The sequence below is a fragment of the Elephantulus edwardii genome, unplaced genomic scaffold (genome assembly GCF_000299155.1).
Source record: "Elephantulus edwardii isolate Elephantulus edwardi_28Jun2011 unplaced genomic scaffold, EleEdw1.0 scaffold00011, whole genome shotgun sequence".
Taxonomy (NCBI): Eukaryota; Metazoa; Chordata; class Mammalia; order Macroscelidea; family Macroscelididae; genus Elephantulus; species Elephantulus edwardii.
The window spans coordinates 24,651,715-24,664,544 of NW_006399761.1; the positions used below are offsets into that span (position 1 = coordinate 24,651,715).

General features: G+C 43.5%; 1 pseudogene; it reads left to right on the forward strand.

The window, feature by feature from the left end:
- Positions 1–12,006: 12,006 nt before the first annotated feature.
- The window catches only part of LOC102863701, a 34,122-nt pseudogene continuing 33,298 nt past the window's right edge, over positions 12,007–12,830 (forward strand).

A 12,830-nucleotide genomic window follows, 5' to 3' on the forward strand; every position in this document is an offset into this window, starting at 1 on the left:
TTTCCTTCAAAGCAGCCTGAACTTCTTCTTTCATCACCATAGGCTCTTGCTCATATGTTGTTTCATGAAATTCTTCTGTGTCTTCCAGTTCCTTTTGATACAGTGACTCAGTATATTCCTTCCATCTTCTTTTAATACTTCCTGGATCATGAAAGCATCCTTGATTATAGCAACTCGAGGTTTGAATTTGTTCTTTAGTTCCTTGAGCTTAAGATATGCTGAGCGAGTTCGGCCCTTTTGATTTATAGTAACTTTCAAACAAAGGATCTGAACTTAAACTTTACCCTTTTAAGTTTACTTGTGTTGTTAATAGTGGCATTGGTGTAGTACGTTCAAATTATTTCGTATTCTAGTGTAAATCTCACTTAAATCTCAGATCCTTTGTTTGAAAGTTACTATAAATGGGTTTTGTTTTTAATCTCGTGTGTGACTGAAATCAGTTTTATTTTTACTTGTATTCAATCTTAAGGGTTTAATCTTCCATCAGTTTTAAGATAAAACTTTATTTTAGGTGGTGGTTGTTGTGTACCATAGAGTCGAAACAACCCACAGCTGACCCTCCAGCAGGTTTTCAGAGGCAGTTAATCACACAGGAGGAGACTGCCCATCCTTCTCCCACAGAGCACGTGGTGGACTTGAACCACATATATTTATTTTATGAGTATGTTAAATATCTAAAGGTCAAAAGTCACAGTATGTAAATCGTTATGCTCGCTGAAATGCAGCTCTCCCTTCTGGTCCTTTTACCCCATTCCCGCTTATCTTCTATGGCATAACCATTCTCAGGAAAAATATTTTCATTGGGATATTTTCACTTTCAAACTTTAAGGGAAGTGTAAAAATATTTAATCATTTCAGTCTTTTGTTTTGCAAAAACAAATATATGTATCCTTATCTCTCGTACTTTCTTATGGAAAACATAACCTCTTATTTATATTCTTTTCATCACCCTCCCCACACACATACACACAAATAACCCTGGAGATCAATCAAGTGTCATATAGATCCTTGTCAATATATTTTTTTTATAATTACATGCTATTTAAGGGAGAAGCAGGAGTGGCATCCACCTCCTAAACCACAGGCCTCTGGAAGATCTATGAACTTTGAGAAACAATGATAGTTATAGAAAGGCTTCAGGTCTTTTATTCACAGGGTCGCTATGAGTCATATTCGACTGGAAAGCAAACAACAACAACAATTTAAGGGAGCTCTGGTAGCATAGTGGTAAGAAGTGGTGCTATAATCCCAAAGTTCCCTGGTTCAAATCCACCAGCTACTCTGTGGTAGAACGATGGGAAGTCTCCTCCCTGCTTCTGAAAACCTACTCGAGGTTTTGAAAAAAGGAGGAGGCTATGGGTCAGTTCAACTTGATGGCATAAAGCAACAACACACACTATTTAATTCATGGGCAAATGCTTGGATGATCCAGTAAGCCTCAAAAGAAGATGGAAGGGATGTAGGGGTTGGGGGGAGACTAAGAAAGAGGGGCTAAATAATGTAGACTGCACTGAAACAGATGACAGAAGATAACTGTTTAAAAAGGATTTATGATTAGTTATTATTGTTATGATGGAAGTCCAGAATGAAGGCTGTATAGTGGAATGGACTTGGGGGGAGGGATTGTATAACAATGAAAGGCTTTTTCTTTTATTTTTCAAAGGGAAGAGTGAATGGGCGGGAAGGGTGGGCAGGGAGAAAAATGCAACAATGAATGAATGGAAATCCAAAGTCTCTGTAAACTTTCATTAAAATGAATTTTAAAAAAAGAAAATTAAAACCACTTTCACTGATAAAAAAAAAAGATGGAAGGAATTCACATAGTCACAGTTCCACAAAGAATTGGTTTGACACAGAACGATTTCAATAAGTAGCATATGAAGGAATGAAGTTCAAGTAATGAAGGAAGGAAGTTCAAGCTGCACTGAAGGCACAAGAAAGAGGAAGGAAAGGAGGGAGGGAGGGAGGAAGAGAGGGAGGAAGAGAGGGAGGAAGAAATAGCTAGCTAGCTGCCCCTGGAATTGATGGGATGCCAACTGACATGTTTCAACAAACAGTGCAACCCGGGATGTGCCTCATCGGTCTGTGTCAACAAATGTGGAAGACAGCTACTTGGCCCACTAACTGGAAGAGATCCATATTTATTCCCATTTCTACAAAAGGAGATCCCACAGAATGTGGAAATTACTGAACAATATCACTTATATCACATGCATCAATAGAGAACTGCCAAAAATTCAAGCCAGATTTAGAAGAGGGTGTGACACCAGAGATATCATTGCTAAAGCAGAGAATATCGGAGGATGTCATATGTCTGTGTTTTGCTGACTATGCAAAGGCATTTGACTATGTGGATCATAACAAGTTATGGCTAACATTGAGAAGAATGGGAATCCCAGAGCACTTAATTGTCTTCATGCTAAACCTATACCTAGACCAAGATGTTGTGCAAACAGAGCAAGGGAACACTGCATGGTTTAAGACCAAGAAAGGTGTTTATCAGGGCTGTATCTGCAATCCATACCAATTCAGTGTGTATGCAAAGTTAACCATCAGAGAAGCTTGACTTTATGAAGAAAAGTGTGGTATTGAGATTGGTGGAAGACTCATCAACAACCTGTGTTTTACAGATGGCACTGGATAGGACAGGGTTCAGAGCTGTTGTTTATAGGGTCACTATGGGTCATACTTGACTCAACAGCACCTAACAACAACAACCAGAAACTTTAAAATTACTCCTCTGAACCCCACAATCTGACCACAAATGCTACTACATCCTATCTTAGATGCCACTTTAATTTCTCTTTACGTCTTCCCAGATGCTTTTGCAGCTCTCAATGCAGCCACTTCCGTTTTCTCCTTAGATCTTGTTAATCTTTGCGTCTTGGCTGGAGTTTTAGTTGCCATGGAGCCAGCTCAGCTCCATCTCACAGTGTCATTGTGTGTAACAGAACTAAGCGGGGCCCGGTCCTGGGACGTTTTCAAGACAGTAGGTACGCAGAGCTGGTTGCTGCAGTTACCATGTCAACCTGTCATACTGAGGGGGACTTCTGTTTTCTGCCAAACGTGAGATTCTTGTCTAGTGCCTGATCTTTCCTGATGACGTGCCGAAAGTAAACAAGTTCAAGTTTTCCGATCCCCACTTCTAAGGATGGTTTTAATAATTCTTGAAAGAAAACTTTGCCCCTGTATACTTGTTTTATTCCTTTATTGCCACGTTAGGGGAATTTCAGGAGGGACCATACAGTCTGAGCACTCCTTCCTTTATGTATAATAATTTTTTCTTCTCCCTGGGATTTTCCTTTGCCTGATGTTTCTATTGTCACTCCATTTACTGAATTTGACATAGAAGGGGATGCCCCCATTTTTGTCCCTCAGAGCTGCTGGGGGATTCGAACTGCTCAAGATGTGAGCCAATTGGGTTGGCAGCCCAATTCACTACAGACAACACTGCCAGCACTCAGTCTTCCTCCAGGCAGTTCCTTTCCCTCTTTTTCTTCTCTCCATCTGTCCCCAACAGCAGCTAAAGGTTTCAAACTTAGATGCTTACTCAGAGATGTACCTTTTAATGACTCAAATTCAGTCTAATGTGTCCAAAATGAAACTTCTCTTTTCTTACTTCCCCTTGTTATTAAACAGCACTCCCATCCTCTCAGTTACTCAAGGCAGAAACCTCTGAGTTCTTCTTGGCTTGAGCAGCTGAGGTCACTATAGTTGTTCTCTCATCAATTATCTGTAGTCTCATCCTATTATAAACGTCTCCATCATACAGCAACAACTTGCACTATGCAAATGACGCGACTGTGCTTGCAGAAAGTGAGGAGGACTTGAGACACTTGCTGCAGAAGATCCAAGACTGAAGCCCTTCATACGGATTACCTCTACACATCAAGCAAGCAAAACCCCTCACCACTGGGACAGTAGACATCATGATAGATGTAAGAATGGCTGAAATAGTAAATGATTTCATCTTACTTGGACCCACATTCAAAATCCCTGAGAGCCATAGTCAAGAAATCTAAAGACGTATAACATTGGGAAAGCCTGCTGTCAAGGACCTCTCCAAGGTACAGAGGAGAAATGATGCAAATTGAAAGAAAGTCTATGGTGCGCTTGATTCAAGCCGTGGTCTTTTCAGTCATGTGCTAGGCATCTGAGAACTGGACACAGAATAAGGATGACAGGAGAAGAACCAATGCCTTTGAGCTGTGGTGTGGCTAAGCTTACTGAACATCCCCTGGAGAGCCAAAGGAACAAACAGATGTCTCAAAAAGGGTGCAGCCAGAGGGCTCCTTGGAGCCAAGGATGGTGAAACTCCATTTCACATATTTTGAGCATGTTGCTGGAGAGGCTATTCCTTAGAAAGGGACATCATACTTGGAAAAGTGAGGATGATTCTCAACAAGAGGGACTGACACAGTGACTGCAGCAATGGGCTCGAATGTGTCAGAGATTGTGAAGTTGGCACAGAATGGGACAGAATTCAGACCTGTTGTTCGTAGGGTCACTGTGAGTTGTACTTGACAGTACCTGACAACTTTGAAGATCAGACCACTGTTTAAAAAAATTTTCGAGCGAGCTCTGGTGGCCTAGTGGTAGGAAACTGCACTGCAATCCCAGAGGTGCGCGGTTCAAATCCACCAGATGCTCTGCTGAAGAAGGAGGAAAATCGCCTCCTGTACCAGTCAGATCCAATTTGACGGTACACACATAAAAAATAAATAAAAATTAAAAAAATTTCCATTGCAAATTATTGTCATTTCACAGTTAGACCAATGGTTTTCAGACTTTTACAATGTACTCTTAATTTAATTGAACCTTACAGTGACTCTGTAGGGCACAGTAGACCTGCCCCATCAGATCCTGAAGGCTGTGTGTCGTCTTCTCAGAAATTGACCGCTGCATCTTTCTCTTGCAAAGTGGTAGCAGTATTCGAACCACTGATCTCAATGAGTGGCTCTTCAGTTAACAATCAAACTATTTTTTAAAATTTTATTGTATTATTTTTACGTGTACCGTCAAATCAGATCTGACTGGTACAGGAGGAGATTGCCCCCTCCTTCTCCAGTAGAGCATCTGGTGGATTTGAATCGTGTACCTCTGGAATTGCAGAGCAATCAAACTCTTAACCACTGTGCCACCATTGACAAAAGAACTTGAGCATTTCTCTCCAATGCATGCCTGTTTGAATGCATGCACGTTAACCCAATATGCACATAACAAAACAGGTACCAAAAAAAAAAGATTTTGAAAAGAGTAGGAGACATAAAATCTCAAACTGTAATTTAGAAAATGGTAGTAATCACAGAAAGTCTCCTGTGCTTTTTGTTTTTTTAATGTTGCTTTGACAGACTGTTTTACAGCAATATGAAGGACTGGCCCCAGCCTGAATGCATCTCAGTGCTGCTCCTGAACAATTGCTATGCTGAGAAGGGTATATACACACCCAGGGGTATCCGGACCTAATATTCAATGGTACTCGGGTTTGTTGTTAAATATAAGGAATGGGAATCCTTATTCTGGTAGTCTTTTTGATCATTGTTGGCTCTGGGGCCTTTTTTTCTTTTTCTCTTTATCCTGAAGTTAAAACTTGATTAAACTGTCATTGCTTTTGGCTCCCAGTATGACAGGCTGGGTACAGGAGACACTGTGGCATTTTCTTATTCCCTCGTGCTTGTGTTAATAGTATTATTCTCAATCTGAGGATTCTTTACAGGATTTCCAGTTAAATCTGCTTGCCTGTTTTTTTGATGGGCCACTGGCTTTGTCAAGCTGATAATCTATGATGTGACCTGAGGGGACACACACAACTGATGGTCATAAGTGAAAAGTAAAAGTGGGAGAGGCCTTGTCCACCAGCCAGGGAGCTGAGGACCAGCCCTCACACATCAGCTTTTGGGGAAACTTTCTCTCTCACCTGGATAAAGCTAGTGGCATTTTGTCTTGCACTCAAAACGGTACCTTTCTCCCCTCTCATTCCGGTATGTGCACCCTTTTTGGAAGTGACTGTGTCAGCCTGTGTAGAGAATTCCTGACTGTTCTCCCTGCATCCTCTCTTGTCCACACTGTGAGGATGGCCAGAGTGAAGAGTGGTTCTAAGAATGTATTGCAGAGATGAACTGGGCAGGGAATGAAAGGCTATTGATTATTAGTCAATGAAGACACTCATATTGTCACACTCACTGAGTGGAAGCAGGTTGAACCAGAACCCGCAACTGCCTACTGCTGACCTGTCACAGGCAGTCGGGGTCAGAATGACATTAGGGAGCAGACAGGGTGGTTATAAGGTAATGGGATATGAAAAATGTGCTCTCAGGATGAAAACTTCTTTGTGAAAAATCAAACCTGAAGCTTCAGAGAACATTCATCCTCATGGGGAAGGAGTGTTTGATTTCATCCCCTGGGGAAGGGTCAACATTTAACGGAAGTCTCACTATCACCCCAGAGCCCATAGTTCTTTCCTGCCACGGGGTTGAGGCTGGAGAAGGTGGCCAGCCCCAGCTTACCTCTGCTCTCTGGAATGGGCAGAAATAGGGTGGAAAGCTCAGGAGAAATCACCAGTTGCCAGTAGACACCTACAGATATACTTGAAAGACACAGAAACAGCAGAGTAGAAGGTCCATATTTTTGTAGGGAAAACTGGATAAAAAGAGTGTGCAGTGGGAGAGAGGAAACATAATAGGAAGTTAAAGAAGGAGTTTTGGGAAATAAAGCAGAAGAGAGCTAGCAAAGGAGGGGCATGCACGAAATTCTTGTGCTTTAAGCATCCCTGCTCTCCACGGCTTAGCCAACAACTAAGTCTTCTCAAGAGCTCTGTGTGCGCCTTTGTTCCGGCTACACGGGTGATCTGTAACTATTTGCCAAAATTCCTCTGTTAAGCCTAATTCTTTCTCCCTCTCAAACCAGCTCTTTCTTTTATAATGTAATAAGGTGGAATTTTTAGAACAGCATTAAATGTAGAGATCAAAGGTTTATTCAGTTTCCAAGTTTCTGCTACACAAACACTACTTTACATGAATGGTATTAATAGATTGCATTGTGTCTCCTCAAAGGATACATTTCAAAGGAAATGGTCCCTCCTTCTCCAGCAAAGCATCTGGTGGATTGAAACCATGCATCTCTGGGATTGCAGTACAACTTCTTGCCACCAGGCCACCAGAGTGCCTACATTTCTTTTAACGATGCATGGTTTTCTAACTTCCACAGAGTCATTATTATTATTATTATTATTAGATTATTATGAGAGCATTGTTATTGTTAGGTGCCCTTGAGTTGGCGCCAACCCAGAGTGACCCTGTGAGTTCAAGGAAAGCGCCCAATCCTGTGTCTACCTCACAGTCTCTACTGTGCTCAAGTCCACTGCTGCAGCTGCTGTGTCTGTCAGTCAGCTTGTTGAGTGTCTTCCTCTCTTTCACTGACTCTACTTTACCAAGCTTGATGTTCTTCTTCAGACTCAATGATTGAGTTATTGTTGAGAATAGTAAAATTGGAATTGACTTGTAGCTGACTCTCCAGCAGGTTTTCAGAGGCTGTAAACCACAAGGGAGGAGATTGTCCATCTTTCTTCTGTGAAGCAGCTGATGGATTCAAACCATATACCTGTGGATAGGCAGCACACTTCCTTACGACTCAACCACTGGAGGTGGTGGTGGTGGTTGTTGTTCTTGTGAGGTGCCATTGAGCCGAGTCTGACTCATAACGACCTGTCCTGTCCTGTGCCACCTTCATCATCTCTGACACACTAGAGCCCATTGCTGCAGTCACTGTGTCAACCTATCTTGTTGGAGATCTTCGTCTCTTTTCTGACCCTTCATCTTTCCAAGCATGATGTCCCTGTCCAAGGAATGGCCTCGCCTAGCTCCATGTCCAAAGTATCACAGATGAAGCTTTGTCAACTTTGCCGCCAAGGAGCATTCTGGCTGCACTTTCCCCAAGGCTTATCATTTGTTTTTTTGGCAGGGATGTTCAACACTCTTCTCGAGTATCACATCTCAAAGGTATCAACTCTTCTTCTGCCATTCTATTCATTGTCCAGATCTCCAGTGGGTAGCAGGTGACCTAGAAGACAATGGTCTAAATCAGCAGCACCTTAGTCTTCAACTGACATCATGAGTTTTCATAATTTTAGAGAGGTCCTTAACAGCAGACATGCCCAGTGCAATTTCTCTTGATTTCTTGACTGCTGGTCCCAAGAGTATTGATTGTTGAACCAATGAAGATAAAATCTTTAGCAGCTTTAATACTTTCTCCATCTATCATTATAGTGTCTTTATTGTTGTGTATTGGAGAGTCGGAACCGATCCATAGCTCACCCTCCAGCGGGTTTTCAGAGGCAGTTGATCACACGGGAAAAGATTGCCCATCCTTCTTCCACTGGTGGCCTAGAACACGTGCCTTCAGGATTGCAGTGCATCTTCTTGCTGCTAGGCCACCAAGCTCCCTCTCGTATAGTGTAGAACTATGCAAATAAGATGCTTGTGACCCACCAAGGGGAATGGACAGTGTCATAAGAATGCAAGTTATGTTAAGGAAACCCATGTGGGTGTGAAAATAAAGTATACAGGACCCTAATGAGGGGATTTGTCAGTTTTCCTATCCCAAAAGCCTTAAAAAGAACAGAGGGGACCTCCCCACCACCAAGAAGAGATGACAGCAGCATGTGTTTTTGAACTTTAAATCCTTGTGCTGAGAACCTTCCAGACTGAGGAGGCATAAAGAGTTATAACACTTGGGATGGCATGACATGGCGAGAAGGAGGACAGACAGGGGCAGCAGACCAGGAGACCAGCATGGTGGGCTTCCTGGCCCATAAAACAAGGTGGCTTACATGGTGATCCACAGAGCAAGGTGGTGATCACAGAGCAAGAGAATTGAGAGTCTCTGGACAGAAGCCTTACTGGTAGAGTGAGGTACCTCCAGGCACTTGTTGGCAGAGCTAAAGAGTTTCTTTGTAACACTCATCTAAGCTGGCCAGGACCATATCTGAGAAGAAGCAGTCAAGATCAATGAAATACATCCTGAGTTGTCTGAATCCAATAGCAATTCCGCAGGAATAAAAGGCAATCTTCTGTGCGATTTGTTGTCATTGCTGTGTACCACAGAGTTGGAAGTGACTCGTAGCTCACCTCTCAGTGCCTTTTTAGAGACAATAAATTGCAATGGTGGTGAATGCCAGTCTTTCTCTAGCAGAGCAACTGGTGGATTTGAACCACATCACTTTGGGTTGGCAGCGCTGCTCCTTACACACTAGGTCACCAGAGCACACTTCTGTGTGATTTACAGCCTCCAAAAACCTGCTGGAGGGCCAGCTATGAGTAGATTCTGATTTGATGGCAATATGTTAAGTTTTGGCTTCCCTAATCCACAAGGTGCTCTGTGGGAGAAGGATGGGAATCTCCTCCCATGCAGATTACTGCCTCTGAAAACTTGCTGGAGGGTCAGCTATGAGTTGCTTCCAACTTGTGTGCTGTCACAGCACACAACAACAGCAATAAATCCCATAATTATGAACATGGGTCTGTGAGTTCTGTGTAGTCATTGCAACAAATCATCAAACTCAGCAGAGGAGAGAGTGCCACTGGAGGGACAGCTGGTGTGAGAACTGGTCAAAGACTGGAGGGAGGAGGGATACCCCCTGTCTCATTGGAGCCTGGGCCTGTGGATACTGATTCTCCCTCCTTGTGAATTCAGATGAGGAGGCTCAATGCTGCGGCCAGTTTCACAGTTGGTGCCATTTTTACCATTCTTATTTATAAATAATGTCTTTGCAGATGTCATTAGCTAAGATGAGGTCACACTGTAGCAGGATGTCCTTATAAAGAAGTGTAAAGACACAGACACAGGGAAGAATGCCGCATGACACCAGGCAGGTGAAGACTTGAAGTTACTCAGCCACAAACCAAGGACTGCCTGGGTTTATCAGAAGCTGGAAGAGACAAGATCTGATCATCCCCTCGAGCCTTCCGAGAGAACGTGGCCTCGCTTCCACCCTGAATTCAGTCTTCCAGTCTTCAGTGTCTAAAAGAAGACATTTTTGTTGTTTTAAGACATCCCATTTGTAGTATTTTTTTTACAAGAGCCCTAAGAAACAGAGACACATAATGTTGAGATATTCTTGCTCTATTGATAGGGAGCTCTGGTGGCGTAGACTCAAGAAGCTGTGCTGCAATCCCAAAGGCACACGGTTCAAATCCACCAGCTGCTCCGTGAGGGAAGAATGGGCAATCTCCTCCCATGTGATTAACTGCCTCTGAAAACCCAGTCCGTTCCGACTCAATGGTAAAGAACAACCTTCTCTCTGTAAGATCTTTGAAACTTCCAGTGTGCGGGCAGTGCTTACAGACATATCTCTTTAGAGCTGGGTACATGGGACTCTCCTGGCACACTGCAAACACTTTGCTTCAAAGTGAAGAATCATCTGGACTTTCATGTGTCTTATTGTTGTTATTGTTAACAACATGTATCTTGGGACAGAACGATTTGCCATGAGAATATTAGTCATTACTCGTCCCGTCCCTGGAGGCGGCTCTGGTGGCATGTTCCCTGCTGCATTCTGAGCGTGTAGTGAAGCAGCATGCTACCGTGGTGACTGGACACAGTTTTTTCATGTAATTTTGCAATAATATGGGATCTCTCTGAGAAAGAACCTCTCGGGTTCTGGAATGAACAATAATTTCCTAGAATTAGATTAGATGCCATTTTGTTAATATGTTCTGTGTCTCTACAGGGCAAATCTTGATTGTATGGCAAGTATAAGGTCTTTAGGTCTATATAGGAGGATTGACCAGGGTTGCCTCTCCATAGGTCAAGGTCATTGATATCCCTCCCCCCCTGAATGTGTCAAGGTTCTCTGATGAGACATAGCACTCCTCCGAGCATTGAGGAACAGCGATCCACCCACAAGTGGTGACTAGATCATATAATAAGGCAGGCAGATACTCACTCCTCAGAGTAACTGGAACAAGCTCTCATGTTCATAAAAGGGGCGACCTGCTCGGTTATAGATGGGATGAGATAGTGAAAGCTTCTCTTAAGCACCTTGACTCTAAATAAGACAAGAAGAATCGTGGGAACTCTCTTTAACTCCTTGTATGTAGTGGGGCAAAGAATCATGGGAAAGGGAAGGTCCCACCTGGCTTTATTGTTGTTGTTATGTGCCGTTGAGTCACTTGCGACTCATAGCAACCCTATGTACAATAGCTCTAAACTGTTCTCTGTCCTGTGCCAATCACACTGTCTCTGACACACTCATCCCGATTACCCCAGACACCGAATCGATCCTCCTCCCAGAGGGCCTTCCTCTCCAGTGCCTGCCCTCCACCCTCTTAAACATGATGTCCTTCTCCAAGGAACGGTCTCTCCTTACAACATGACCAAAGTATGTCATATGAAGCCTCAGAATCCTTGCCTCCAAGGAGCAGCCTGGTTTAACTCTCTCCAGGTTGAATCTGTTTTCTTAGCAGTCCATGGTACCCTCAATACTCTTCTCCAACACCAAAGCTCAAAGGCATCAACTTCTCCTTCTATCCTCCTTGGTCATTGTCCAGCTCTATGACGCATAACAAGTGATTGCAAAGACCATGGCCTGTACCAGATGCACTTTAGTCTCCAGAGAGACACCGTTGCTCTTCAGTACTTTAGAGAGGTCCCTAACAGCAGACTTTCCCATGGCAATACATCTTTTAATTTCCTGTCTATTGGTGCCAAGAGTGTTGATTGTGGAGCCAAGCAAACTAAAGCTGTGAACAATCTGAATCTCTTCACCATCCATCCTGATGCTGCCAATTGGTCCAGTGGTGAGAATCTTTGTCTTCTTGACATTGAGCCTCAATCTATATTGAAAACTGTAGTCCTTAATCCTCTGCAGCAAGTGCTTCAGTTCCTCCTCAATTTCAGCAAACAGGGTTGTGTCATCTGCATAATGCAGATTGTTGATAGATCTTCCACCAATCCTGATGTCGCATTTCTCCTCATACAGCCCAGCCTCTCAGATAATCTGTTCTGCTTGGAAACGTCCTGCAGTGAAATTTTAGGAGTATCAACAAATCTAGGTTCGAATCCACCAGGTGCTCTGATGGAGAAGGCGGGCACTCCCCTCCCGTGCCAGTGGGATCCAATTCGACAGCACACACACACACACACACACACACACACACAAGCATCAACAAATCTTTATGCAATCTCTCAAGTCTAAGGCCCCATGTTCACGCTTTATTTTGGCATGAAGCCCATGGCGAGGCAGTGAAGGAAGCCTTGATTGATCAGGGAGAAGATTTTGCTGGAAGAGGCAGTTTGCCACTGGCTGAAGAATCTGGTGACAAACTGAGAGTCCTTTTCAGCAGTGGAAAGAGGTGGACAGCTCTCGGGTGCTTCTCCCTCATGAGCCTGTGGGATTTCGGGATGGGGAAGAGGGGCACTGAGGACAGTGTTCAGCAGGAAACCCTCACTCTGGTGGAGGAGTTGAGGTTCGCCCTGTGTCCCACTTTCATCCTGGGTTGTTCTCCCCGCAAAGTGATCTGCTCTGTAATTTTCCATAATCATTTTTATTATACAGACAAGGATTTTCTTAAGATGATGGAAAAGTTCAATGAAAACATCCATATTTTGAGTTCTCCTTGGGGTCTGCAATACTTTTCCCATGTTGTTGTTGTTGTTATGTGCCGTCGAGTCGTTTGCGACTCATAGTGACCCTATGTACAACAGCCCTTTGCTCTGTCCTGTGCCAATCACACTGTCTCTGACACTCCCATCCTGATTATCCCAGTCACTGAATCAATCCACCTCATAGAGGGCCTTCCCCTCCTGCGCTGTCCCTCCACCCTCCCAAGCAT